This window comes from Mauremys mutica, chromosome 12 (assembly GCF_020497125.1).
Source record: "Mauremys mutica isolate MM-2020 ecotype Southern chromosome 12, ASM2049712v1, whole genome shotgun sequence".
Taxonomy (NCBI): domain Eukaryota; kingdom Metazoa; phylum Chordata; order Testudines; family Geoemydidae; genus Mauremys; species Mauremys mutica.
The window spans coordinates 37,125,939-37,142,550 of NC_059083.1; positions in this window are offsets into that span (position 1 = coordinate 37,125,939).

Consider the following 16,612-nt stretch of genomic DNA (forward strand, 5'->3'; position numbering starts at 1 on the left):
GCAGGTTTGTGTAATTTTTGGTGGGGCCCAAAATGGTGGTGCCCCCCCCCCGCTCCTGCCCTGTAAGCCGATATAAAATGAAGCTACAACACGTTAGTGCCACAAGATTACAAGGGTCAATTACAAGTGGAAAGTCAGAAGCAGCACTTGCCTACTTCAATATACAGTATTATATTTTGTTGCACCTGTTGTGATGAAGTGGGAATGTTCTTAATATTTTCTCTGAATACTGTGTGGGTGCCTCAGTTTCCCCTGCAAGGTGCCAACTGAAGGTGTTGGGGACAAAGATCAGGTGGCCTCCTTGTCCAGAATCGAGACACAAAGGCCAGAGGATGGAGTGTCAGTTTGGAGCTGGCTGGAGAAATGGGGAGAAGCCCAGAACTTGGGTCTGGGCTCCACATCCCCCAAGATGGACCTGACTGAGGGGTCCTGTTTTCTGTATCCACATGGTCTGTTCTAGACTGTGATCCTGTCATCTAATAAACCTTCTGTTTTACTGGCTGGCTGAGAGTCACGTCTGACTGCAGAGTTGGGGTGCAGGGACCTCTGGCTGCCCCAGGACCCCGCCTGTGCGGACTCACTGCAGAAAGTGCATGGTGTGGAAGGGCATGCTGAATGCTCTGTCAGACCCAGGAAGGTGTAAACTTCTTGCCTTGGAGACAGTCTGCTCAGAGAGGAGGCTCCCCCAGAGTCCTGACTGGCTTTGAAGGAGTGGTTCCTCCAGAGCATCCCAGCATCCCCTTCCACACCATGCGCTTCCCGGAAGTACACACAGGCACTAACACTCCCTCCTCTGGCCTTTGTCAAGAAGGCTAACAGCATTTTGTGCTGTATAAGTAGGGGCACTGCCAGCAGATCGAGAGACATGATCATTCTCCTCTATTCAACATTGGTGAGGCCTCATCTAGAGTACTATGTCCAGTTTTGGGCCCCACATTGCAAAGAAGGATGTGGAAAAATTGGAAAGTCCAGTGGAGGGCAACAAAAATGATTAGGGGGCTGGAGCACTTGACTTCTGAGGAGAGGCTGAGGGAACTGGGATTGTTTAGTCTGCAGAAGAGAAGAATGAGGGGGGATTTGATAGCTGCTTTCAACTACCTGAAAGGGGGTTCCAAAGAGGATGGACCTAGACTGTTCTCAGTGGTAGAAGATGACAGAACAAGGAGCAATGGTCTCAAGTTGCAGAGGGGGAGGTTTAGGTTGGATATTAAGAAAAACTTTTTCACTAGCAGGGTGGTGAAGAACTGGAATGGGTTACCTAGGGAGGTGGTGGAATCTCCTTCCTTAGAGGTTTTTGAGGCCCGGCTTGACAAAGCCCTGCCTAGGATGATTTAGTTGGGAATTGGTCCTGCTTTGAACATGAGGTTGACTAGATGACCTCCTGAGGCCCCTTCCAACCCTGATATTCTATGATACTCTAAACTGACCACCAAATTTAAGTTGCGTGTTTTTCCCGTCAGGTGAGGACTCTGGGGCAGGGCTGGGGATAAGGAACTTGGGGTGCAGACAGGCTGCCCCAGGGCTAGGGCCAAAGAGGACTCCCCTCCACCCTCCCTGGCAGCAGCAAGCTCCAGGGGAGGGACCCCTCCTGCCCCCCCAGTCACTGCACATGCTCCTAGGGTCCCTCTCAGGTCCAGAAAGCCCACTCGCCTCCCCTATGGTGGGTACCGGGGGGGGGGGGAAATTGCCATCACGTGTGGCCTCCCCTGCTGCCACCCCTCACCATAGCCTCACTGGGGATGGGGCTGCCCCTTGCCCAGCATGGTGCAGGAGTGGGGACTGCAGGGTAGTAGCTGGGGATGGGCACAGTATCACAAAATTCACCCAAGCCCCAGCTGCACAGGTCTAGGAAGCTCCCCTCCCCAGTGGTGTAGCCAGGTTCTAACATCAGGGGGAGTGAACACGTAAAAAAAGGTGCCAGCCAACATATTCAATTACTAATCAGGCAGTGCTATAACAAGAGATTATGCTATTACCATTATCCAGTCAGCTTGCATACTACTATTTTGAATTAGTGATAATTCAGAGAGAGAGAAAGAAGAAAGCTGAATTTAGAGAACAATTATTAACCAGATTCCTGGTTATCCACCAGCCACTTTGCTCCAGCCCATGGCACAAAGCACCATAAACGCAGTAGAATCTGGCCAAGAGACTATTCACCTCAAATTGGCATCTGCTACACTCCCCCCTCCCCCGCCCCCAGTCCCCACTATTCAGGATGTAGCTGAGTGAAAAGGTGGCGTTGTGGAAGCATTTAGCAGGCAATTGAAAACTCCTACAGAGCACTGTGCAGCCCCTGAGATCACTGCTGAGTTCTGAGCACTGGGGCTGCAGCTAGTCAGCAGTGAGATGAGGAGACACAACTGGCACCTTAAAGCACGTTTACCCCCCCCTTCCTTCACAAGCTGCACTAAGCACCCTTTCACAGCCCTGGGTGCAACACTGAGGGGGAGGGGAGTGGGGGGGGGCAATAACCCAAAGTCACTCCTTTGCCTCCTGGTCCTGCTGATCCTTCAGCCCCTCTGCTGAAGAGAGACCAGGAGAAAAAAACATCCCCCCCCTTCCCTCTCCACCAGCACCAGCTGGGCTTCAGAGCCCCCTTCCCTACCGCATGGCTGCCTTGCTCTGCACGAGGCTGCCAGGACCAACGGGGCTGCTGCTCCTCAGTCCCCTGCCGCACTGGGGGGGGGGCCGCGCTGCCGCCCCTCCCCCTTCCGGCAGAGCCCACCCTGGCTCCGGGAGCAGGCAGCTGCGAGCTCCTCCTCCTCTCCCCGGGGGAGCCCGGCAACCAGCCCACGCTGCCTGCAGAGCCCAGAGCCAGCTGGCGGCCACACGCAAATCCGGTCCGGACTCCAAGTCCGGAGCCCAGTGCTGGCTGCCTGGAAAGGTGCTGATTTTGTAAAATGTGCTCAAAGGGGAGCGGCTGCTTCCCCCCTTCCACCCCACTACGCTACTGGGTGGGCGGGGATGCTCCGGGGCTGGGGATGATGGTAGTGGCAGCCAGGGGCCAGTGCCTGCTCCAGGCAGGGCCAGGGGAGAAATCCAGCTCCAGATATTGGTGGAGCACGCCCACAGCTCTGAATATTCCTGGGGCTGGGGCTCCTTCAGCCCATATAACCCGGCGCCCATGCCAGCATACTATCTGAGCACCTTGCCCATAAAATCAGAACCCATACCAAAGTCCTTAGTGAGGTTTCTGGCTCTTCTTATTTTGGGGGATAATCTCTGATTAAGGTATCAATCCAATTGTTCTTTGTGTTTTTTCTTTACTTGTTTGTCAGTTATTTATTTATTTATTTATTTTGCTTAACTTGTTGTCTGGTTTGGTTTGTTTCTTTGGAGGTGGGAAAGCCTGGGGAGGTGGTGAGGGTTTGGTTAGACAGGATTTTTGATGTTTGCCCTCTCTTGGAAGTGCCATTATGTCATCTCTCTGATGGGGTTTTCTGAGCGAGCTGAAGGTTTACTCCCCAGAGTGACAACCTCATTAATCATAATGGTCGATTTCCATTTGATTGTGAATTATGTTAGCTAGCTAGCTAGATAATGAATAATCTATGGAGATTATTGTGCAAATTATTGTGCTTCTTTTCCTGTTAATGATTGTCTGTGTCCAGATCATAATTTTCTTATAAATACTCCTTATTAAACATTATTTAACAAAGATTTGTATGGCTATATCTTACCCTATCTGTCATTTACAAAAAATTAATCCTAAAATACTTGGTGTTTGAACTTTGAGCTGTTTTGACAGGATACATTTTTAACACGCTCTTTCATTTCTCTGAACAAATGGAAGTGTCACACTCGGAATCCTTAAAAATCAAGGAGGCAGTCCTCAGCTGGTTTAAATTGTCATAGCTCCATTGAAGTCAATAGATCTCGGAGACTTTTCACCACCTGAGGATCTGCTCCAAACACTCATGATTATGAATTTCATGCTCACTCCCTTTGAATACTCTGTACAAAGGCTCTGATTCCACAGCCACTTCAGCACATTCTTTACTTTAATTGTAGGTTTAAAGGGAAACTCATGCTTAATTCTCTGTTGGATATGGGTTAAGGATATGGATAGGGCTCAAGGCTAACACCAAACTGGTGACAGACCCTGACACTGTCTCCGTTTCTCTCCTTTCCCAGTCAAATAAAGCATTACAATTGGTGCATTGGAATTACTCTCCCCTTCTTGAGTTTGAATTATTAACATAAAATATTTTTTTTATCTCAAAGCTAGAATCACTGGGCCTTCTTCTCTCGACTTACCAGTCCATTATGACTCTTCATCATCGACCTCTCCCACCTGGAAATCCTGCTCACCAGCATGCTCATCACCAAGGTGTTGACCAACATAGTGTGCACCTGGAAGACCAGTTTCTTCCCTAGCTTCCATGCAAGTTCCATTGCATGCACTGACCAAACCCCCATCCCATTTGCCTAAATGTCACTGTTTCCATAAATGTTCCGGTCTGCATGGCTGGAATGCTCAGCTGAATCACATTCCCTGAAAAAGCAAAATTATTTTTCATGCAAAAAGAGTTAACTGTATTCATTCCGTTTTGCCAGTGATACAGAGTAGGAGCTCAGTTCAGCTTCCGGCAGAGATAAATCACAGGGTAGCACACAAGTAGAGCTGAATGGAAAATTTCTGATTGAAACAGAGTTTTGTCCAAAAATGCTGATTCATAGAACCCAAAAATGATTCACAGAAACATCTCAGGTTTGATGAACTTTCAGGGAAGCAAGGTCAGATTGGCAATGGATTGCCTGCCTGCTGAGCTGAGCTGCTAAGGAGCAGGAAGTTTGAAGACCTTGGTATGGGCTCCCAGGGGCTGTGGCTCTAAGGCAATCTCAGCATGCAGACAACCTTGGCCCAGGAACACCAGGGCTTCCAGACTTCCAGGCCAGCTGGCTTCCCAAAATGGCCACTAAGTCACATAATATGGACATCCAGCTGGCTTGGAGCCTGGAATCAGCAGTTGAGCGAAACTCACATTCTGCTCCTATTAGTAGCCATGAAACTGACAAGAATGTCAATTTCTCTCAGCAGATGCTGGAGTCCTGTGGAGAAACTTTTGTTTTTCATGTGTTGGTGTTTCTAAAACACCTCCGCCCCCGAGTTTTCAGTTAGAGGGAAAATTTGAAATAGCAACATTTCCCACAAAGCGGAAATTCCATGTTTTGGCCAGCTCTGCTTTCAAGCTTTGTTTGTTCTTATGGCCTCATTAGAAAACATCAAGGTAAAGTGTCCCTTCTCTCATCCTAAGGTAGACACCAGGGCAACAGTAATCTGCTGAGACACGTGAATAAACCAGTGGTGCTTCATTGACAGTGGAATTGTCTTCTGAAGCTGCAAACCAAGTCTGTTAATCTTCAGGATGGGCTGCTGGCTTACCTGTTCTCCCAAGCTTTCCTTGAGGGCTTGGCTGGGTTGATGAGAAAATTATATGGAAGTTTCATTGGTTGAGGAGGGAGAATGTTAAAGTCAATGAATGAGGAATGATCTCCTGGTCAGTGAAAAGGGAAGAAATCTAGTTTGGTTAAAGCAAATTGTACGGATTGTGAATAGGGAATAAGGAGGAGGGAAGGTCTGTAATTGTTGTAAAGTGCAGAAGACTCTGTGTGGTGAAGGGTAAAAAGGTCTATGGCTGGTTCTTCTGGAGAATGTTTTGGTGGGGGAATGGAGGATAATCTTATCATTAGTAGAGAGTAGACGAGTCTACGGGTGGAGAAAGACAGATTTGTCTGGTTAGTGGAGAGCAGAGGAGTCTATGGGTGGTTGAAGGAGGCGAAAGTTCCAGTTGACTTATGGGGGAAATTTTGCCATTGGTTAATGGCGAAAAATTACAGTCGGTTAATGGGAGAGTTTAATGCTGAAGGAAGGAGAATGTTACCCAGGATTTGGTGGACCAAGTCAGTGTATTTTGCATATATTCTTACAATACAGAGCAGAGGTCTAGCGTTTGGGCTTTCTTACCAGTCCAAATGAACAAATAATACAAATATTGCTGTCACTTGATTTTACGGCATTTCACATCTGAGAACTTGCAAGAAGTCTCCAGACTTGGAGCTGTGGGTCTCGCGAGGAACAGCACAAATTCAGCTCTTATGTAAACTGTCAGGGCAATGTTATCTTCATTAATGTTGTGCCCTCTGACACCATTCTGCCACTCTTGCCGCCTTCTTTCAAAAATTAGGATTCTGGGACCTGGTGTGTCAGTGAATTTAGACACCACATTGATGAATGGAGTAGAGAGAGAGATCATAATTGACAAGGCCTTGCATAGAGAAAGGATCCAGTGTCCCGTCCATGTCATCAGTGTTAGGGGTTTTCTGATGTGAGGCCTGTAGACGGGTCAGACTCACCCCTGCGGCGCCTCCTGCTGGTGACTCTGGGAATTAGCTCTGTTCCAGTTCGGTGCGCCCTCTGCAGGCCGGTGATCCGCCTGTCTTCAGGCCTCCCATGTCCCTCCCTGGACCCGGTGCCATCTTACATGGGGTGCTGCCCCATAGCAATAACCCCTTTCTCTTAGGGTCTCCCCTCCTTAGGGAACCCCACCCTCTATCCCCACCTTGCCTCAGTATATGGCTACTGCTAGTCATTGGCTAGCCCCACATCCTGGGGAAGACTGCAGTATCAGCCTACTCATCACTGGCAAGGTTGGGTTTGGACCTGCTGCCTTGGCCTACCCCTGGGCTGCCCTCTGCACCCCCCAGTACCTGTTAGCCCTCTGCTAGGCCGCAGCCTGGGGCTTTCCAGGCAGGAGCTCCCTAGCTCTTCAGCCTTTCCCCAGCCCTGCTTCACTCAGGTATTCAGTCTCTAGCTCCCTGCAGCCAGGCCCTTCTCTCTCTGAAGGCAGAGAGAGACTGCCTGGCTTCTGGCTTCCCTGGCCTTCTTATAAGGCCCTGTGGCTCAGTTTGGGGCATGGCCTCAGCTGCAGCCACTGCCCCACTCAGCCCAGCCTAAAGGCTGCTTTCTTGAGCCTCGGCCCCTTCCCAGGGCTGTTTTTAACCCCTTCAGTGCCGGAACAGGGGTCCACCCTGCTACAGCCTCCCACAATCACTCCATTTGAAGCTGTTCCACTCTGGTTAAATAATTGTTAGGGTTTTTTTTTTTCTGATTTCTTTATGGTAGCCCGTATGAAATACACAGGGGATCTTTGTCCAATTCACAGAAGATGTCTCCCCATCACACTAATATCAACATTACTGGCAATAATTTGCCACAATCATTCTTGTGGTCCATTACCAAGAAAGCATGCAGGGATATGGAGAAGAGACTCTCCTTTTATGTACAGAAAGGCTCCTTCCAGGGCAGGGTAGAGGGGGAAGATTCCACTTTGGCTTCTGTGTGCTCTGTTTTGTTCTATGACTGGAGGAGTGTGAACGGGACACTTCATCTTGAATAGTCTCTTGGAATATGTGTGAACTACTTATGCTAAACTATGTTTTCTACCTCATATTTAGCTGTAACATTGTGGCTTTGTCTACACTACACAGTTTTGTCGACAAAAGGCAGCTTCTGTTGACAAAACAGTGGCAGTGTACACACTGCAATGCTCCACCCGCCAATTTAACTCTCCTGCTACGCTGACATAATAAAATCACCTTGGCAAGAGACGTAGAGCTTTTTGCAACATAGATAGCGCGACACAACGTCATTGTAGACACTGCATTCCTCACATCACTGGAATGGGCCTCCAGGAGGTACCCCACAATGCCCACCGTTACTGCTCTGGTCACCGTTTTTGAACTCAGCTGCCCTGCATCCAGCTACACAGGCATACACCCCTCCTCTTTCAAAGCCATAGGAAGATTTAAATTGTTCTTCCTGTTTGCTTGGTGTGGAGAGCTCATATAGCTGAGCATGCTGGCTTCCTGCAGCAAACAGGCACCTGCCTGGACTACATGGGAGGGGGTGGATCTCCTAGATCTGTGGGGAGAGGAGTCTGTGGGTTTCCCTAACTGTGGTGGGGCGACAGACGGATAACATATCCCTATCTTGGCACCGGAGCACCAAGGCAGTGAGTACATAAACCGCAAGGGGTACTTTTCAATGGTGCGGCAAGCACTGGTGGATCACAAGGGACGTTTCACCGACATCAACGTGGGATGGCTGGGAAGGGTTCATGACGCTCGCATCTTTAGGAACTCCAGTCTGTTTGAACAGTTGCAGGAAGGAAGTTACTTCCCAGATGAGAAACTTACCGTTGGGGATGTTGAAATGCCTATAGTTATCCTTGGGGACCGAGCCTACCCCTTAATGCCATGGCTCATGAAGCCATACACAGGCAACCTGGACAGTAGTAAGGAGCAGTTCAACTATAGGCTGAGTAAGTGCAGAATGGTGGTAGAATGTGCATTTGGACGTTTAAAAGTGCGCTGGGGCAGTTTACTGACTTAGTTAGACCTCAGTGAAACCAATATTCCCATTTTTATTGCTGCTTGCTGTGTGCACCACAATATCTGTGAGAGTAAGGGGGAGATGTTTATGGTGGGGTGGGAGGTTGAGGCAAATCACTTGGCCACTGATTTTGCACAGCCAGACACCAGGGCAATTACAAGAGCAAAGCTGGGCAAGCTGCGCATCAGAGAAGCTTTGAAAACCAGTTTCATGGCTGGCCAGGCTACACTGTGACAGTTCTATTTGTTTTTCCTTGATGAAAACCCATCCCCCTTGGCTGACTCCACTTTCCTGTAACCCAACCGACCTCCCCACTTTGATTACTGCTTTCAGAGGCAATAAAGTCATTATTGTTTCAAAATCATGCATTCTTTATTAATTCAACACACAAATAGGGGGAAAAGTCGCAAGGTAGCCTGGGAGGGGTGGGTGAGGAGGGAAGGAGCAGGTGGGGTAGTGGATGAGGGGAGGAGGGAAGGACAAGGCCACACTGCACTTCAAAACTTATTGAATGCCAGCTTTCTGTTGCTTGGGCAGTCTTCTGGGGTGGAGAGGTTGGGTCCCCGGAGCGCCCCCCTACCTTCTTGAGCATCTGGGTGAGGAGGCTATGGAACATGGGGAAGGGGGAGGGGGAAGGGCAGTTACACAGGGGCTGCAGCAGTGGTCTGTGCTCCGGCTGCCTTTCCTGCAGCTCCACCATGTGCCAGAGCATATTAGTCTGATTCCCCCAGTAGCCTCAGCATTGGATCCTGCCTCCTTTCATCGCGCTGCCGCCACGTCTCATCTTGCTCCCACCACCTCTTATCTCGCTCGTCCCTCCTATCCTTGCATTCATTATCTGCTTTCCTGCTTCCATGCATTTTGCTGAGCTCTTTCAGTGCGGGAGGACTGCATGAGCTCAGAGAACATTTAGTGGGGGCCATGTACTACATTGGGTAAAACTCAACAGCTTGAGACCATTTTGTCCTGCATCACATCAGTAGTTTGAGCTCTAGCTCTGAGCAAAATAAACAAACCTAGAAACTTTTAACTGGGCTTATGTCTACACAACCCTTAGCTCAAATGACCTCAAATTTAGGTCACTAACTCTACCCTGCACCCTCCTAAGGCACATTAAATATCAGAGAAATTTGACTAAGCATATCATTTTTTTAAAGAGAGGTGGAACTTTAAACAGAAGTCATGGCACAACCTTCACTATCGGGGTGTTCCTGTGTAGTTATAATATTCATCTGTTCGTTTACTGGCTGGGTACCCATCTCATAGGTTTCTATTAACCACGTTACTGGAATATTCCATGAGCATTGAGACGGGATTGTGATGTCCAGCAATGAGAATCTCAGATACAGGAACAAACCAAAAGCAAGACATCAGGGCATAGATATTCAGCTCATGTCACTTGGCCTGGTTCCATAGCACTATGCCAATTTACAGCCGCTGAGGAACTAATCGACTTCAGTGGGGCTTGGACTTATTTACACAAGATCTGTTTGGGGATCTGGACCCTTTGACTCCAAGGCAGCTTTACAAAAAATAGGGCTCTGACCCATTCACTCCAGCGGTGCTACCCTGATTTGAACTAGCTGAGGATCTGAACCATTGATTCCAATAGATCTAGGGCTGATTTATACCCACTGGGGATCTGGCCCTTCGTATTTCATTCTCTGACATGAATGTCTAGAGTGAATGTAACACTTTTAAACAGTGCATCTGCAGCCAATGGAGTCTTACATTTTTTCCTTTCTGCAGACAACACTAAAATAAAACTACTGAGAAAGAAAGAAAAGCGGGGCCATTCATCCCAATAGAAGCTGAAGATCAGATACCGAAAATCTCCACAACACGGAATTCCTCCAAATTTCTATCCCCAGAGGCAGTGAAGAGCTGCTAAAATCTTAACAACCGGTTCCCTATACAAAGTTCTGATTTAAGGGATGTGCCACAGCATGTATTTTTTCTACCAATAGGGTTACCATACGTCCGTATTTTCCTGGGAGGAAGTTTTAAGAACTGAAAAGCGATTTAAGAACTGAAAAGCCTGACATGTCCAGGAAAATACAGTTGTATGTTAACCCTACCTAAAGTTCTTTTTTAAAAAGATGGGGCTGAACTAGAAATGAGCTCCTTTTCACATGTGTGGGTCCACGCCACTTCCTTGGGGTGTGCTAGGGTGACCAGATGTCCCGATTTTATAGGGACAGTCTCAATTTTTGGGTCTTTTTCTTATATAGGCTCCTATTACCCCTCATCCCCTGTCCTGATTTTTCACACTTGCTGTCTGGTGACCCTAGGGTGTGCATGTGTGGGTCCCAGCTGCTCTCTGCCCCTCCTCATTGAAACAGGTGTGCAGGGTTACTTCCCTGAGAACTGCAGGGCACCAGTGGACATGGGGCTGGCTGCAGACAGGGGCGTGGGGCAGGGCTGGCTGGAGGCAGGGAGTGTGACACGGGGTGGCTGCAACAGGGGCTGGCTGTGGGCAGGTGAGGCAGACAGGGGCTGGCTGCGGGTGACTGCAGGCAGGGTGTGGCTGTGGGCAGGGAAGGCGGGGGAGGGGTGCAGACACTCACCCGGGGGGAGCGGCTGGGAGCAGCCCGAGCAGCAGGACGCAGTCGGAGACTCACCAGGCAGCGGCAGGAGTCCCAGGGCCAGAGGTCCAAGGAGCAGCAGCAACATGGCCAGGAGGCAGCCCATATGGCTCCTGCAGCACAGCGCAGTGCCCCCCCAGGGGCCGGGAGCAGGAATTACAGGCTTCCCGGCCAGAGCCCATCAAAGCTTCTGTCATAGGTTTGTTCCCCACTTTGAACTTTAGCTTCCAAGAGATGGGGACTTGCAAGGACCCTTCTAAGCTTAAATCCTAGCTTAGATCTGTTAACACTGCCACCAGCCAACAATATAGTGTTTTGACACACTCCCTGTCCCTCCAAACCTTTCCCTGGGGAACACAGATCCAAACTCCTGGGATCTGAACACAAAGGGAAATAAACCATTCCCCCCTCCCAGACTTTCCCTACCTTGATCATCAGGGAAGACTACCTTGATTCAAACTCCTTGAATCTAAAACAAAGAGGGATTCACCTTCCCCGCTCCTATCTTCCCCCCACCTATCCCTGGTGAGTCAGACTAATCCCCTGGGGTCTCAAACAAGGGAAAAATCAAACAGGTTCTTAAAAAGAAAAGCTTTTAATTAAAGAAAGAGAAAGTAAAAAACTATCTCTGTAAAATCAGGATGGAAATGCTTACAGGATATATAGCTTATAAAAACTAGAGAGCTAGCATCAGTACAAATACAGCAAACAGAGGTAAAAATCGTACCAGCAAAATATACATTTGCAAATACAGACATTAATCAAAAGACTAATCCGCCTTTCTAATACTCACTATACTGAATAGAAGAGAATATTTCAGGAAGCTTGGAGAGCCTGGATATACGTCTGGCCCCTCTTAGATCCAAAGAGAGAACATCCCCCAAAACAAAGAACCCAAACAAAGGCTTCCCTCCACTGAGGTTTGAAAGTATCTTGTCTCCTGATTGGTCCTCTGGTCAGGTGTTAGCCAGGTTCACTGAGCTTGTTAACCTTTTACAGCTAAAAAAGACCTTAACCCTTAACTATCTGTTTATGACAGCTTCTCTTGCAGGGAAGCCAGTTAACAAGCGGTTCTAAAACTGCTTCTAAATTTAACAACCATTTCCTGCGAATCGGTGGAACCGGCTCCAGATCACCCCTGCCCAGGGGGAATGAATCACTCTGTCACCCTTACAAATTACATTTGTAACTAATCTCAATGGACAAAGCGCTAGGAAAGAGCAGACTGTTTACAAACTTTTGGCTCTTCTTTGGTTCAGTTTCACAGGCAAAGAATATGGATTGGAAACTGCCTCATGGGCCAGATCCCCAGATGGTGTAAATGGATGTAGCTCCATGGCAGCCAGTGATCCAGATCCCAACTGGTGTAAACAGCCCTTGCTACTCTGAAGTCAATAGAACTTTACACCATCAATTTACACCAGCTCAGGTCCTGGTCCTTAGTTGTTAGCGTTTGCCTCTGGGTACCTTCTAGTTACCAACTTCACGCAGCCAGGACAGTCTGAGCTGTGAATTCCTCTGGTGACTGCATCCCAAGAGTGGCTGGTGCAATGGAGGAGAAGACCATCTCTGTTCACTCAGAGGTGATTATGTGGAGTTAATGAAGGAACAGGCCATTCCAGGCCAGCTGAGACTCTGGTGCCACTAGGCTCTCAGCTATAGTAGGTCACATGTCTGTTCTACTAATTTATATTTTATTTTGCCATCCTGTGGGGACACCCTTTGTGACTCAGCCCTGTCTTGCTTTTAGCCAAGGGTCCTTCCAGGGATGCTGCCATCGTGTGAGATCCAGGGCACGTGCTGTTCCCCCTCTGGGGGGTTAGGATCAGCTAGTGCAGATTGTCAGGGTGATTTGCTCCAGAGGTGAGATCAGAGCTGGGCTCACATCCCTGGAGACCAGATTCAGCTATTTAGCCCCAGAACAGGGACATCCTGGGCTGTGACTATGTCTGAAGCCTGCACAAGGTGGGATCAGCTCTAGAGCTGGGAGGGGCTTTCAGTCCCTGATCCCAATTAGTCCAACGCGTCTCACCCAAGCCTGCCCTAGGAGGAAAGCAGGGAGCACCCATCTGTGCTAGGAACTACAGAGAGACACTGCAACTCAGAACATGCAGTGAAGGGGCACAACAACAGCTGTTGAATAATACAGTGATGGAGGCATGGGAGAGAGAGAAAACCAAACAATCCTGGCAGTGGGTGGATAGATAGATAGATAGATAGATAGATAGATAGATAGATAGATAGATAGATAGATAGATAGATAGATAGATAATGACCAAGGATTCTTAACACTGCAAGATCAAAAGCACTGCAAATTGGGATAAAGAAGAAGGGCAAGAGCATATTTGGATACAGACTGGCTAACCTAGTGAGGAGGGCTTTAAACTAGGTTCAACAGGGGCAGGTGATCAAAGCCCACAGGTAAGTCAAAACCATGGAGACCAGGAAGAAGGATTGTAATCTGGGGGGAGCATGGGCTGCTATAGCAGAAATAAGGGAGAGACAAAACAGAACTGCAGGGATGGGAAGGGGATCAAGTCAGTATCTTAGATGTCTGTATACTAATGTGAGAAGTATGGAGAATAATCAGGAAGAATTTGAAATGCTAGTAAATAAACACAAATGTGACATTGTTGGCATCATGGAGACTTGGTGGGATAATACACATGACTGGATTATTGGTATAGAAGGGTACAGTTTAATCAGGAAGGACAGGCAGGGAAAAATGGAGGAGGTGTTGCCTTATATATGTAACCCCTCTGCAAGGCTGAAACGATAGCAGCAAGGGCCAGGTTCAATACCTAGGGGTCCCTTCCCCACAACGTAATGCAAACCAGCTCGAGCCCCCACCCAGTGACCTGGGAAAATCCTACACACACCCCTGGGCGCCTCAAGGAGGCAATACTTCCCCTCTCGCAAGCACAGACTCTTGGTGTAGCAGAAAAGGTTTAATTACATAAGATAAACAACAACAAGCATTAAATTTGGAAAATACCTTAACTAGAGATCATGGGTCAAACCGTGAGCAAAGACCCACCCCAGCAAATTGGGCCGTGCCCTTTTTTCTGGGCCCTTGAGTCCAGCAACCCCCCAAATGACCCACAGTCCCAAAAGTCCCACAATCCAAAAGTCTCTGTCCCGGGTCAGTGCAGCCCCAGAGTTCAAGAGTCTCTTTGCAGAGGTCCCCCTCCCCAGCCTGGGTAGAAAGGGGCACCTTACGTGGTTCGGGGCCAACTGCCCTGCCTCTTCGTGGGGTTCTGCTTCCACCAGCTGTCCCCGCAACCGCTCAGCTCCGCTGGCTCTGTGGGCTGCTCTGCTCTGCCAGCTGCTCTGGTCCACCAGCTGTCCTGTGATCTGCTCCGGCCGTCCTCGCGAGCTGCTTGGCTCCACTCACCCAGGGCTGCACAAACTGCTCCACTCCGCTCTGCCAGCTGCTCTGCTCCATGGTATTGCTTCAGGCTCCCCCACTCGTAAGCACAGTACTCAGTGCTCTCAGCTCAGCAAGTCCAGCTCAGCAAGTCCAGCTCTTTAGTGATTTCAGCTCTTAGTGATTCCAGCTCATAGTAGGGGAGCCCCAGTGAGTTCAGCTCAGTAACCTGTATCTAGATTCTTAAGGGAATCAAACATTAACTCTGACATTCCACAGTGGAGAGAGGCACAGGTGGAACTGGTGCATCTGGCTCACACATGAAGCCTGCACCACCCAGTACAGATATCTGTCCCCAGCCTCTCTCTTCTCAATGGGTTTTGGAACCCATGTGCCCCATCTAGCAAGCGCTATCCAGCTGACAATGAAACCCCCCATCACAAGACAATTTTGTAGTTCCCCATTTACCCAATCAGGGTGACAACATTTCATTCCTCCTGCCCCAATAACAACGAAATTGGGGCTCCCACAGCTGTGAAAATAACCATCCCATGCTGCTTTGCGGTATGCTAAGTGGGGTGGGAGTGCCCATGCAAATAACCGAAATACCAATGCAACACTTTCCGCACTCCCCATAATTTACCACCAGATGTCAGGGTGGGGCTCATCCTGACTCTGCTTACATATATTAAAAATGTATACACTTGGACAGAGGTTGAGAAAGAAATAGGAGACGGACTTGTTGAAAGTCTCTGGGTGAGGATAAAATGGGTAAAAAAAAAGAGTGATGTCATGGTAGGGGTTTACTGCAGACCACCTAACCAGGTGAAGAAAAGGGTAAAGAGTAAGGTGGCAAAGCTTCCAGATGATACTAAACTGCTCAAGATAGTTAAGACCAAAGCAGTTTGTGACAAACTTAAAAAAGATCTCACAAAACTAAGTGATTGGGCAACAAATTGGCAAATGCAATTTAGTGTGGATAAATGTAAAGTAATGTACATTGGAAAAAATAAACCCAACTATACATACAATATGATGGGGGCTAATTTAGCTACAAGAAATCAGGAAAAAGATCTTGGAGTCACCTGAAGATGTCCACGCAGTGTGCAGAAGCGGTGAAAAAAGCAAACAGGATGTTAGGAATCATTAAAAAGGGGATAGAGAATAAGACTGAGAATATATTATTGTCCTTATATAAATCGATGGTAACCCCACATCTCGAATACTGCGTACAGATGCAGTTTCCTCATCTCAAAAAAGATATACTGGCACTAGAAAAGGTTCAGAAAAGGGCAACGAAAATGATTAGGGGTTTGGAACAGGTCCCATATGAGGAGAGATTAAAGAGGCTAGGACTCTTCAGCTTGGAAAAGAGGAGACTAAGGGGGGCTATGATAGAGGTATATAAAAGCATGAGTGATGTGGAGAAAGTGGATAAGGAAAAGTTATTTACTTATTCCCATAATACAAGAACTAGGGGCCACCAAATGAAATTAATAGGCAGCAGGTTTAAAACAAATACAAGGAAGTTCTTCACGCAGCACACAGTCAACTTGTGGAACTCTTTACCTGAGGATGTTGTGAAGGCAGGACTATAACAGTGTTTAAAGAGAACTGGATAAATTAAGTCCATACATGGCTATTAGCCAGGATGGGTAAGGAATGGTGTCCCTAGCCTCTGTTCGTCAGAGGATGGAGATGGATGGCAGGAGAGACATCACTTGATCATTACTTGTTAGGTCCACTCCCTCTGGGGCACCTGGCATTGGCCACTGTCAGTAGACAGAATACTGGGCTAGATGTACCTTTGGTCTAACCCGGTATGAACGTTCTTATTTTCTTATGTTAAGTTATGTTCAGGTAGAAGTGGATGAAGCTTTTTTTAAACAACTAACAAAATCATCCAAGGCACAGGACTTCATGATGATGGGGAACTTCCTAGACATCTGTTGGGAAAATAACACAGGAGAGCACAGATTATCCAACAAGTTCTTGGAATGCATTGGAAACATTTTTTTTATTTCAGAAGGTGGAGAAAGCTACTAGGGGAGAGGCTGTTCCAGATTTTATTTGACAAATAGGGAGGAACTGGTTGAGAATTTGAAAGTGGAAGGTGGCTTGGGTGAAAGTGATCACGAAATGACAGAGTTCTTGATTCTCAGCAATGGTAGGAGGGAAAACAGCACAATAAAGACAATGGATTTCAGGAAGGCAGACTTTTTAGAAAACTCAGGGAGTTGGTAGGCAAAATCTCATGGGAAG